Source organism: Acyrthosiphon pisum, chromosome A1 (assembly GCF_005508785.2).
Source record: "Acyrthosiphon pisum isolate AL4f chromosome A1, pea_aphid_22Mar2018_4r6ur, whole genome shotgun sequence".
In the NCBI taxonomy this organism is placed as follows: Eukaryota; Metazoa; Arthropoda; class Insecta; order Hemiptera; family Aphididae; genus Acyrthosiphon; species Acyrthosiphon pisum.
Window position 1 is genome coordinate 21,501,170 of NC_042494.1, and position 14,503 is coordinate 21,515,672.

Genomic DNA, 14,503 nt, shown 5'->3' on the forward strand with positions numbered 1-14,503 from the left:
TATTTTCATAGGTTAGAAAGATGTTACCATTAATAAGTCTTATGAATAGATTTTAAAGTGTTTTCTTTATTTGTTTCACTTTTTATTTTGACAGGGATTAATGGTGCACTAGTTAACTGACAAATAATGAAAAGTGAACACAAAAATAAATAATAAAATTCCTTAATACATTAACATAAATACTTCCTTAGATTAAGTTAATACTTTTCGAAGTAATTAGTGTACCCACTTAAATGGATCATCCTGTATTTCCACTAAGATATTTAAAATTATTGCCTTCATTTTAATTAATATTGGAGACAGTTTGTAAGTGATACTTGTACTATGTAGCATATATATTAAGACATATGTATAACTATTAAAAATAGGTATTTTAAATGATGCTCGGTGATGAAAATGAATGAAAGATGTACCTAAAATCCCTCAAATGACCATTCAAAATGTTTATTTAGTAGAAAACCCACACACAATACACTTTAGTAACAATTAGAAGTATTATAAGAATTATACATCAACTCAAATGGCGATACAAATGAAGTATTTTACCTTCGGTGAAGAATACATGAGCGTTTTTGTACATGGATTTCCCCGGACTGGAGAAGTCTCTGATGAGTGTGGAGATGGACTTTTCACAGGGAGTGATCAAATAAACGGCGTCCATTGTGGGCAACGGCTCGCGGTTCTTGTGCAGGTCTTCCACAACTAAAACACACAAGAAAAAAAGATATCAACCTCCCATCTAGAAAGTATTGTATCGATATTGACAACGCTCACGGGTGATCCGTTCGTCCGAGATGTCATGCATCTTGCAACACGAAGATATCATTCTCATCGCCAGCTGGTCGACCACTAGCACCCGCCACTCAATCACTTTTTCCACAGTACCCTTTTTCGATTCTTTCCGTTTGATCACTTCGTCCATTATTTCTGCAAAACGGCAACGATTAATATGGTCATAGGTTGTATACTAACCAGATATATTATGCAACGGTCATGAGTGGCCGACGCCGTGTGACGCAGACAGAATCACAATGACTTACTCTGGCCGACGATCGCTTTCAGTGCCATTTTTTACCGTATGGTCGGATTCGATTGATTATTGCGATTTGAGGACTGCGATACGGCAGTGGAGACGAGCAGAAAACTTAGAAACGGACACGGGAGGCTTACTTTGTATACAACGAGTAATCACCGCTCGGTGCTCAACGTCCGATGCTGTAACTAGGTCAACTCACCGTTCAGTCACCACCACATTAGCCGTCGTCCAGGGACGCGGAGATAACAGCAAGCAACGACGGATCGATAATCGACGGAATCCCGGTCGGACTCGTGACAAAATAGATAGGTAGGTGTGTCGGAGACTTTTCGTTACGCTTCGTGTTCACCGACCACTCCGCACCACGACTACTACCTGGTTCCCCGCCGTACTATGCCGACGGCCGGGTAATTTAACGGCCAATGATATGAGGCGAACTACGACCTACGGCTGGGACGGGTGGGATGCGCTAACAGGACTACGTTTCCGTATTGTTGCTAACATACCTTTCTATCTTGTTATGGTCGGACCACCGGCTAGCCAGTGTGACCACGGTTTAGGATAGAATGGTTACGCGTCGACGTATGTTAATGACCGAGTGGCTGCTGCGTAGTATTATAATATAGTACGTAAAATATGAATTTACTGATAGATGGTGACGTCATTGATTAAAATATATACATACTATGTATGTTATGTACATATTATGTATATTTAAGGGGCCACGTATTTTCTTGTAAAAGACTACTGTTTCTAATTTCAACGATACGTGTCGACAATTATCACGATTTTTATTCTGAAAAAATATTCGAACTGTCGTAATAAGGGAACGATCGAGCCACAATTTAAATTTTTGTAATTTATTTGCAATAAAAATTGTAAAACATTAAATAAAAATCAGAATTTCTAACATAAATATTTAATTATGTAAATAAAATTTTAAAAACGTGCCTCGATCGATCCCTCGTACATGTTTTGGAAAGAAAGAATATTTTGTTAGAATGCAAATCGAGGTAATCGTTGCGACGTTTTGTTTGAATTAGAATCGTATGTTTGAATGAAAAATAAACATTTTTTCATGATTACAATATTAAGTATACAGCAATTACTGTATATGTCATATGTGTAACTGTAAACAACAAGGTAAAACAAAAAAAAATGCAAAAGTAGGGCTGCAGAAAAACTATGTATATCTAAGATGAAGAAAAACAATAATTTAATTGAAATTTCAATCATTTTTTTAAGTAATATACCGCACAAGGCTAACATACTATTTCTCAATTGTCGAAGAAGCCTCCAATATGTATCACATGGGGAACCCAAATTAAAACCAAACATATTTTAACAGACTGTCTCAAATATGAAAACGCAAGAAAAGAAAACAATTTACTGGAACACGTCTTCAAAATCCTAGGACCACAAAATCAAAAAAACATTTCTTAAGATAATCAAATTTATATAAACTAATTTAGTAATAGATTTAAAAAAAAAAAAATAGTTATTAAAAAAAAATGTCATCACACTTTACGCTAATAATAACATTTGTTGTTGCAACGATTTGTTCTATATAAAAAAAAATATATATATTGAGGAAACAAAACTGTTTTACACTTTTTTATTGTAATTGTTTTAGTCATTCTGTACAATGTCCGGGCAAAGTGTATAATTGTCCTCATTTTACATTGAAATTAGGCATTGTATAGGTACATTCAAGGCCTTAGCTGGAACAAATTTTCGGAGGGGGGCTTAAATCAAATAATATTTTCATTGTAGATAATTAAAAAATCAACTGACACGTCTTAATTTTTAAAAAAAATGACTTTTTATTATATTAATATATCATAATTAATTTAGAATATTTTAAAGTGAATTTATGTACAATTATATTGTTTTAAAGAATATTTTATAGCACAAAATCTAGTTGTCGCTTTTTTTCTTTGGATAAACGATCGATTTTAATTTGCCTTTACTGTGCACACCATATATAGATATAATATATAAACACACTATATAATTATGTAATGTTTTATGTTTTTTTATAATATATCTATGGTACACACTCAAAAGAGCTAAACCTGTGATCTTTTCTGGACCTGATGAGTCATGTAAATAATTTTTTTTATCTTTTCATGCTTAATAATATGCGTTCTGGCGTAGAAATCAAAACTGGTAATGTAGCTAATAGTTTCAAAAGAAAAGATATGTTGGGAAAATATTCAGAATAAATTACATTTAATTCATGCTTCAATATCTGAATTTGGACTGTTTTTTTCTGGTTTGTCAGTCCATTTTCTTTTCCAAAGTTGAGATTCTGTTGGCAGTAGGTACCTATTTCCATATCCAGAAATGATGATGCACCTTTACCGATACAATTATTATAAAATATAACATAATATTTACACACATTTACACACCACTCCAGAATCTTGCATTTTAGTGTAACATATAGGTATAATCACGGAAATCGTTTAATCCAATTTAATTGAAATTTTATATTTCTATTCTTAATATAGGAAACGTAAACTTTTCAACAGGTATCCAAACATTAGTAAGTAACTTATATTTAACTCATCACTAACCTTTTGATTTAAACAGCAAAAAATATCAGTAATATAATATTAGATTCCGTTGTAGTTTGTGTAGTATGTGTAGTAGAGCACTGCATGGGCTGGGCTGCATATTTATTTTAAGTTTACGGGCCTGACTGGGTTTTGCTTTTTTAAAATAATCTAAGATGGACTTGGGTTTCGAAAACTAGAATAGTGTTGGGCTTTAATGGGCCAGGCATTTTATAACAGGGTACGGGCTGGGTTGGGCCTGTATTCAGTAAATTACTTTTATTTATTTTTAAATCTATTATTTAATGAATGCACTACAAACTAATAGCGATTAGCGTATAAGCATTATAAAATATTATATACCCGATGGTTATTGGAAATATTCTTCGTAATCGTAATATAAGGATATTTCTATAAATAATAATAAATTATTAATAACTATAAAGTATAAACTATACATATAATATCACTAATAGCTAATAGCTATTAGCTATATGTCATATTATCATTATCATAGTTCATCGTTGTATGACAATTCTTAAGAATAATAACAATTTTATTTTAAAATATTAATATAATAATAATAATTTTCTGCCCGGGATTTCACTGGGCCGGACTGGGCTTTCAATGGGCCAGGCTAGGCAGGGAATTGTATTAGAATGGTCAGGGTTGGGTGGGCTTCATTATATAATTTTAAATTTACGAGGGCTTGGGTTTCATAAATTAAAATAGTAGAGGGCTCTAATGGGCCGGGTTTTTCATATCAGGTATGGACCGGGCTGGACTTGAAAAAATAAGCTCATGCAGTGCTCTAATGTGTAGATACTTATTGCGGTCGATGTAAAACTTGTGCTTGTTTCGTTCTCAGTTGTTTTATTTTTTTACAAAGAAAGAAGAGAAAGTAAAAGAATATTATTGCATTTCCAAGTTTACATTTTATTGAAATAATCAAATAAAAAATAGGATGTTCGAACCCCCAAAACCACCCTTCATATACAGCCTTGGGTACATTGGATTGTACGCAGAATTATATACATTGACCCTAACATTTTATGTGCACAACAAATAACAATTTATACAACTTTAAACTATTGATCTTAAATCTTAATCAGTGGTTGCAAGTACTAAAACAGTGCTTCTCAACCTTTTTTGTTATAGGACCCCCTAAATTTAATATAAAACTGTCAAGGGCTCCAGCTCAATCAGAATCATTAATTATTTATTCTTAATGATATACTAAATTTACATCCATTATTTCTCACAAATAAATTATTAAAATGTAAAGAAAATAAATGTTTTTTAATGTATTTTTGAAACATGCAATCTTATAGTAATATAAAACTTAAAACATATATAAACAAAAAAGAATTGGTAATAACTATAAAGCTAGAAGTATCTGTTTCTGGAATTTTTATGTTATAGTTGAAGTAGAAGTACCTATCTGATTTTTATATTCCCTTTCAACCACTTTTCCATTTTAAACTTAAAATAATATTTAACACCACATGGCCACACGATACGCACTATAGCGAAGATACGTGACTGCACGACTATATGAATGTACTGCTAAGTCGCTAAGGCATTACAAAGTTAATCTACAATGATATCATAATTTTCGATAGTTTAATAGATTATTATTATTGTTATTATACTTTAATCAGTAATCTGAAAACTCTAATGTAAAATAAACTTTCCCGATGTAATAAATAATGATTAATCATATGGACGGTTATAATATAATGTATACGTTATAATGTTATATTTATATAATAAATAAATAATCGAAAATATTTTAAATTAAATAAATATTTCAAGGCCCCCAGTCATATAACTACGGACCCCTAGGTTGAGAAGCACTGTACTAAAACAGTGAAGTACAAATGGCCACTACGTTGAACCAGTGGCACCGAAGAGTTTAAAATATACTATGATATGTACATAAAGGGGACCCAACCATCATCTAGCCCCCCCCCCCCCCCACCAAATTGCCTTCCCGCTAATAAATGTATTATTTAAATTATTTATATACGAAAAGTGTAAAAACTTAGTATATTATTTATACTTAATCGCGTATAATATAATATAAGTTTATAACGATAATTAGCATTTAAATACAAACAGGTGTGTAATGTTTTTTTTTATACTAAAAAAAATAAAATAAAATTATAAAATGACAAAACAAATACACTAACTTTAAGCACAATCTAAATTTAAAAATTGAATGTGTTGTTTAAAACTTTGTAAAAAATGTTCTGTATCATCATTAGGTGATCTATATAATATGCATATTATTGAATATATTATGACGTCTACTTTAATCATAAGATGAATATAATTACAATTTGATAATACTTGTTTTTCAGTTTGTATTATGTATATAAATAATATCTAACCTACCTAGAGAATTTATCGTTTTGTATCCATTTAGTTTGTATTCAAAATCATAAACTAGCCAAGTTTCACATAAAATAATAATATATTATTATTTATTATTATATTATTTTATTTTATTTTTTATTTTCTTGTACCTATTTAATGTTTTTAAAGTACCTAAATAATTTTACTGTATTTATGTAGTACTTTATAATATGACACATGTCATAATGATATATTCTCTCTTACAAATTGTACATCATGTCAACACAAAAAGTTCTGAGTAACATGAAAACTATTTAATTAATTTAATACTAATTATTTGTAAGCACCAGTTTCACAGAAGGTTTTATATAAAACATCGGCACAATAATAAAATTGTCAATAGTTCTCATACAATTCGGGTCTTCTTCATACTTACATCTCTTTGGTTATAGATTTATTGGCTTTACAAAAACGACAAAAGAAATTTGCAGAAAAAGATTTGCTAAATTCTAGTATACTGTTTAAACCTAAATTGTCTCTAAGTATTAGTTCCAGGATAAAATGTACATGATGGTTACCATATGAAGAAACTATATCTACTGCATTATTTTCTAAAAAAATAATCAAACTTTGCATACTTAAATTATTTCCAAATTCTTTTAGGTCTATTTATTTTATTAGAGTGGCTAAAAATATATTCTGTTGTTTGGAACTATTATCTGATAATGGAAAACTATAATAAATGTCTGACATTTGTTGAACCATAGAATGAGATCCTAGTGGATTATTTATTTCTGTATTATCAATCAAGGGCGTAGGTATCAGTGCCGCAACAACCGCAGGGGCAACCGTGGCAATGCCCCTGTAAAGGGCTGCTAATTGTTGGATCATGGAGCCCCGACGGCGCCCAGCATCTATTTTAAATTTTTAAATAATTGCATTATAATCTTATGTTTAAATGAAATAAAATATATCAAATAAAAATATTTATTTTTATAATTTATTATGGTATCTAATTTGTTGTCAAAGAACTATTTATCCATAACAATATCTATATTTATCTATAAAATTGTATTATTATAGTGTTTTATTGTTATTGAGTTACTTTTATGTGAAAAGGAAAGCTTTTATGAAAAGCTTTAATTAATATTTATAATAAAAAAAATAACACTAAAAGTGTAGTTATATTTTAATAACAATACACTGGGCCTTCACATTATATTTTTAGTCTTTAAAAAAATAAATCACCATTATTATTTATTTTTGTATAGGTAACCTAAAAAAAATATTATACACATAGACCTCAGGGCCGCATAGATTGACTATGTCCGGGGCCCCAAGAATCCTAATTGCGGCACTGGACTAGGTATAGATCAGTATAGTCTTCAACCTTTATGGACTCGCGACCCACTTTTTTAGGCCCACATTTTTCGCGACCAACGTAAGCTTTGTAGAAAAACAAAAACAAAGCTAAAATTGCTTAATGCCTATATTGTATAGTAATACCTATTATAACTGAATAAACTGAATATACTGTGATTTGATACCCATTATATTATAGAATATAGATTATATAAACATTTTTATTTATTTCATCTATTAAAATTATTTTTCATTTTAAAAATAATAAAGGATCGCGACCCAATTTTAAAGCTTACGCGACCCAAAAATGGGTCGCGACCCACCGGTTGAAGACCACTGGTATAGATTATTAATGGGGGGGAGGGGGGTTTGACTTAAATTATTAGTACTACAGATAATAATGAATAATTTTATATTAATATCATAGGAATATAAAAAAAACCAAAATACAATGAATACTTAAACATGGATAGATCAAACAATTGATAGCGTCAAAAACGTGCTGTGTTAAGGGGATTTGATACCGTGATTTTCTGTTTTTGTCTAACACACGCGCGACATAGTATTTTGGATGTGTTTTTTGCCAAACATACCAATTGATCTAATGAAGTGATAAAAATTCTAAAAACAGATTTGAATTAGCTGTCAATTTTTTTTGAAATCGACATTCTCACATTTTTGATTTTTTTGATTTTAACTTCTCCGAAAATTGAAACATAACAATTTTTAAATACTCTTTTTTAATATGACATTTTTAGGAATTTGGGAGATAATATCAAAAATGTGGGAAAGTCAATTTCAAGTAGACTTTACGACAAATTCAAATTTGTTTTCAGAATTCTCATCGCTTCAATAGATCAATTGGTATAATTGGAAAAAAAACACGTCTAAAATACTATGTCACCCGTATGTTAGACAAAAACAAAAAAACCCCGGTATCCAATCCCCTTAACGTCGGTCACCGTGGAATATCGCGAACGTCAACTAATAAGTGTTGACATCAGTGGCGGCTCGTCGGGGGAGACAAGTGAGGCACAGCCTCACCTGAAATTTATTGTTCTAATAATTTATTCTGAGCCAATTATCAGTATCGTCTAATATTCTAATTATTTTTAAAAATATTAAAATTAATTTTATATAAAATATAATTTATAATTTTAAATTGTAAATGACAAAAGTCGATGATAAAACAATTGATAATATGTAACTTGGGATGCCAGGTATCACGGCAATACGAAACCATGCATCGCTTACCCCGTGGATTGACGACAAGAAAATAATATTACGAATACTCGCTGGATGGCGTTGACGAATCGAACCGACAAGGCCCGAGAGTCAAAAATTTTTACACATCAGTTGCGATATTGAAATATTAACATTAGCTGGTGGTGGGGGCGAGTTGGAAACATACAATCATAGATATATACAACAAACTAGATAGCCGTCTCCTTCTTGTTATGGAAGTCGGCCGCCATTTACAAAGCAGGCAATGCTTACAAAATAATATTATCATAGTATATATGTATAGATAAATATATATGTATATAAATAAATGTAAAATAAATGTAAACATTGCCTGCTTTGTAAATGGCGGCTGACTTTCAATATCGGCCACCACCGTAGTACAAAGACGGCTATCTAGTTGTTGTATATATCTATGCATACAATAGAATGAGGTAGAGAGGCTTGATATTATTAAAGAGAGTGGCCAACTCGGTGAACGTTTTCTATTGGTGGGAAACGTTTGGACGATTAATGGCTGCTATCACACCAGTTGGCCACTCTCTTTAATATCAAGGCTCTCTAGAATGAGGCATTGGTATTCATCGTTCTGTATAATCTAAACGACAAAACTTCACATCGATACTATTATAATAAAAATAATAAGAATCGCTAATATGTCCTTATGTTCCACAAGTCATTACTTACCCAACTATTTTCATAGATAAAGTAAACATTACCACTTATCAGTCAATAATCAACATCAAAATGTATACAAATATTGAAATATAACCAGACAGTAAATAAAAACACGAGCGTCTAGAGCACGGTCTTAGATTATTACGGTCTAGAGACAGCGACTCTTATCAGCACTATTATTATCAGTATCATACTATCATAGAATACTATAGAAACGACACTCTCCCGAAATCCTTTGTTCTGCCCACGGCTATAGATAGTATGGTTGCCCATCGACGTATGATTCTCATACTTGAAAAGTGTCTACCGAAATGAATCTCTATAATCAGTATTAAAGTTAAATTAAACAACTGGAAACTTAAGCACTAGCGCTTATATGTCATAGTGGCTATCACGGAACTACAATTTACATTTGATAGGTAATTTCATTTAGAATCACTACAACAAATAAGCGCTAGAGCGTAAATTTCCAGCTGTTTAATACTGATAATGGAGATTCATTTCGGTAGACACTTTTCTAGATTCGATGGGCAACCATTCTATCTTTAATCGTGGTTCTGCCTGAATCAATTTGATAAGGTGCATAACTTCATGTTCTCCCGCTGTGTTCACAACATCAACCATAGAATATTATCAAACCTATCTATATAATTTCCCGCCATTCAAAATAATTTGAATAACTTTAGTTTGTCTATTTAATGGGATATCAAGAAAAGAAAGTACAATACAATATTTACATTATAAAATATAATTTTATTAACTAATGGCCTTTACTGTCAATGTTATTTTGATCAATAAAAAAAAATATACATTTTTAAGGACCATTTTAATGTGTAATTATTTTTTGTTGAAAATAATGTTTTAATTTATAATACACCTAGTTAATTTATCAAGAATAATATCATAGAATACTATGATAATATTTTATTAATACATAAAGAAAAAGGAGTTGTCAAGGTTGAATAATAAAAATAAATATCCAAAATTCTATGATACTATCACGACAGTTGCCTTATCACATAATCGTTTGATTACGTATCTTAAAATTTAAATATTATATTAATTAAATAAAGTCATAATATTATATTATATTATTTAATAATATATTTTATTTAATTTATTTAATTTATACATGCAATGGCTTCAACTTCGAGTGAACAGTTAGAAACGATACAATTAGGATTTGGTTCTCTTCAAGGTAAGGATTTAAACAATACATATGCAAAACCAGTCTTCTGATCTATATTTCATTAAAATTTATTAGGATTTTGAGCAAATCGCTTTACCTGAAGATCCACACTTATTGCATCAACATCATGTAGCTTGTACTTGTGAAGTAAACCAAATTTTGCAGAAATATTATATATGTCCTTCCTTGTTATAATCATTTTTTTTCGATATTATAATCAGTTTCATTGCGGAACTGATCAATTATGACGTTTGGCGGGATTCCACTTTCAATTTTACCTATAAATATAATAATAAGTACATAAATAGGTATAATTTCAGATATAATGTAGTATACACTAATATTTAAGTAATTGAATATAATACTTACAAGATTCATTTTAACTGAATTAATTGGAATAATATCCTAATACATATATAAACAATTGTATAACATTAAATATAACAAACATTAATAATATATTTAACCAAACCTATTTACATGATTAATTTTTTAACGGTATAAATTCCCCATAATATGTTACAAGTTAGTTGTTACTATGAACCAATAAATAAACACATTGATACATATATACTAAAACTGTAAAGTACAGTTTTTCCAAACCAATTCAATGATTATTGGTACTTACTGACACATAACTCTTAGTTAAGTATAGTATTTAAGCTCCTTTTAGTAACTACTGAAAGGATATAGGAATATATGTCAGGATTCCTTGTAAATTAGATTTTAAAAAAAAAAAAACACAAATTTAGTAATAGCGTGGTTGTATTGTAATTTAAATAATGTCTGAAGGCCTTTAACTATAAATACTATTATTAATACATAAATATTAGACCATGTTCAACTCCACCTAGTAAGAGTAAATCTCAAATATAAATATAGGTAGGTATATCAGCAATTGTTTCTTGAACAATAGTCGGGATAGGAAGAAATCTAATTTCATTTTGGTGACCAAGGTGAGTTCTACAATATGTAGCTTCTATATTGATCAGTCCAGCAGCAGTTCTTATAAAAGAAGGGCAGCATTGATCTAAATCATTAAACAATAAAAAATATAAAATAATATGTTGTATAAACTTATAAAATTAGATTTTTACCAATTTTACAAGATCCAGTTATCTTCAATGCACGTTCTCCTTTTCCTTTTGATTTAAATACTCCAGATCGATGGCAGTAATACTTTGTAGTGACTGTTTTGTCCATATTAGTTTTAGGACCTCTGTGTTGGACATATCGTGTCGAAGTGGCCAATTCCTCCTTCTCTTTCCAATCTTTAAACTCTAAAGTAAAGTTTAATGAAATATAGATATCTTACAGATCAGAAGACTGGTTTTACATATGTATTGTTTAAATCCTTACCTTGAAGAGAACCAAATCTTAATTGTATCGTTTCTAACTGTTCACTCGACGTTGAAGACATTGTATGTATAAATTAAATTAATTAAATAATATAATATAATATTTTGACTTTATTTAATTAATATAATATTTAAATTTTAAAATACGTAATCAAACGATTACCTATGTGATAAGGTAACTGTCGTGATCATAGACATATAATTTATATAAATATATCTATTATATGTCTATGGTCGTGATAGTATGATACCGATAATAATAGTGCTGATAAGGGGCGCTGTCTCTAGACCACGGATTAATATACAACTGGATACGCAACGATGCGTCTTATCAATGCTTTTTTTGAGTCGTAGCCCTTCTTCGACTGCGGCATAACACCTAGCGCTTTATATGATTGTCGTGTTAATTAATTCCTTATTCTCCCGGTTAACGCAGAACAATCCTATAAAGCGCTAGTTGTCCTGCCGCAACGCGAGAAGGTGCGGGCTTCAAAAACGGTTTATATCACTAGAAAATAAACAGTTGATATCACTTTCATGGATGAAAAATATAATATCAATTTGGCTTGGAATAAACAACAAATAACATTTATCACTAGCCGCCGAATTTAAAAATATTTAAATTTTCAAAATATTATTATCATTATTGTTCTATGTTATTATAATATACAAAATACAAATACAATTTCACAACTGAGCAAGGCCGTATCTGAGGGTGGACCAGGGGGTTTGGATCCCTCCGAAATTTTTTCAATATGTCTTATTTTTAACCAAATATCGAAACATAAATTCAACAAAATTACAATATACATGTTTTGGACATTCTACACCCTACACGTCAACTTCTTGAACTTAAATAAACAATCTTACATATAACGATTCATTATTTGAATAATTAACAATGGAAATAAATCATTACACGTTATTCCTTATGTTCAATGTCATTAAAATTGAAATATTTATCCCGTATGAACATTGCTGAAGTTATATTGTGAAATTCAAAACAAATTACTACCTATTTTACCGATATAATGCATATTTAATTTACACATAAAATTAATACTAATGACTGAATTGTTGTATCCAAGCAGATTTATTTTATTTATTTTTAAGTACATACTATGGTCTATATTTATTTGGTATTATCATATAGATAGAATCAGAAATTTTTTTAAACTTAATTGAGTTTTATATTGTACCAAAGTATTGTGTATTATTTATAACATATTAAGATATTAATTATGTAAATTGCGATATTGTTAATCTCTAGCATTCAACAACAAAAAACTTTTTTATTTCTAACAATAATTAATAACTAACTAAATTACATTTAACTATTAATATAAATAATATATCTTTATACAAATATAATGATTTATAATATGTTTAATTATGTAAATCAGGTAGTCAATCTCTATTGATGAATATATAATAAATAATAATATAATATTTGATATTATTAATATTTAATATATAGTTTAAGTCTAAACAGTACTTTATGATATCCAACTATGACTATATTATCTTAGTTAGTTAACTGTTGAACACTATTGGTTAATTCAATAATAATTTTCTTCACATACCACATTTACTAAAGTTTAATTTATATTTTTACACTAACCATGACGAACATCTCAAAAAACTAATAATATTTTTGTATATAATAAATAATAATGTATACTACATTTAATATTTTATAAGATTTTTGCATAACAGCTGTAAAATAAAACAGCATTTATATAAGTTTTAAAATTTTATAATGTATTAAACAATGCATATTTAGCACAAAACAGTTTACATACATAATATGTACTAATATTATACTATTATACTACTAATATATGTATTTAGTCACTAAACATTATAAAAGTAATGAACACAATTTTAAAAAATTTCAGAATCTGTGGAACACCATTGATATAGGCTTATATGGTTTAAGTGTTAAACTGTGTCATTATTATTATTATTATATTTAAATTTAAACTATTTATTGTAAATCTGTATATTAAATATTATAATTATATATATTTTATACTGTATGTCTGTACCATACTGTAGATTTAAAATTAAATTGGAATGATATTCTGTTAGGTATATAAAGTTTATTATTATTATTAATGTTAATATATTATTTGTTTTAGAAAAATTGACATGCAAAGCTATTTGAACAATTTTGAATTGGAATATTCAAATTGTACCAATTAGTAATTTAGTTATTTGCTGTAATAATCATAAGTTAAATATAAAATCTTATTTAATTATATTTAATACAATTATTAGATAGAAAATACATGTATTAGGGTTTCTAAACTACTTTGAATGACCAAAAATTAATGAATCCAATTTCCATAACTCATGTCTAACTAAATTTCTGAAGTCTGAACTAGGTATATGTTGCCGCTTTCCAATTCACATTTACACATCCTGGTCTACGAAGATCTGCACTATTAAAATTGGCTACCTACTTTTTCAAAATCTGACAATGGTAGTATGGTATAATCTACAAAATAAAAAAATACATTATTAGAGTTTTACTTATGTTTATCATAAAAGTTACTTTGAATATCCAAAAATTAATGAATCCAATTTCCATAAATCATGTCTAACTAAATTTCTGAAGTCTGAACTAGGTATATGTTGTCACTTTCCAATTCACATTTACACATCCTGTCTTCGAAGATCTGCACTATTAAAATTGGCTACCTACGACTTCTTCACAGTT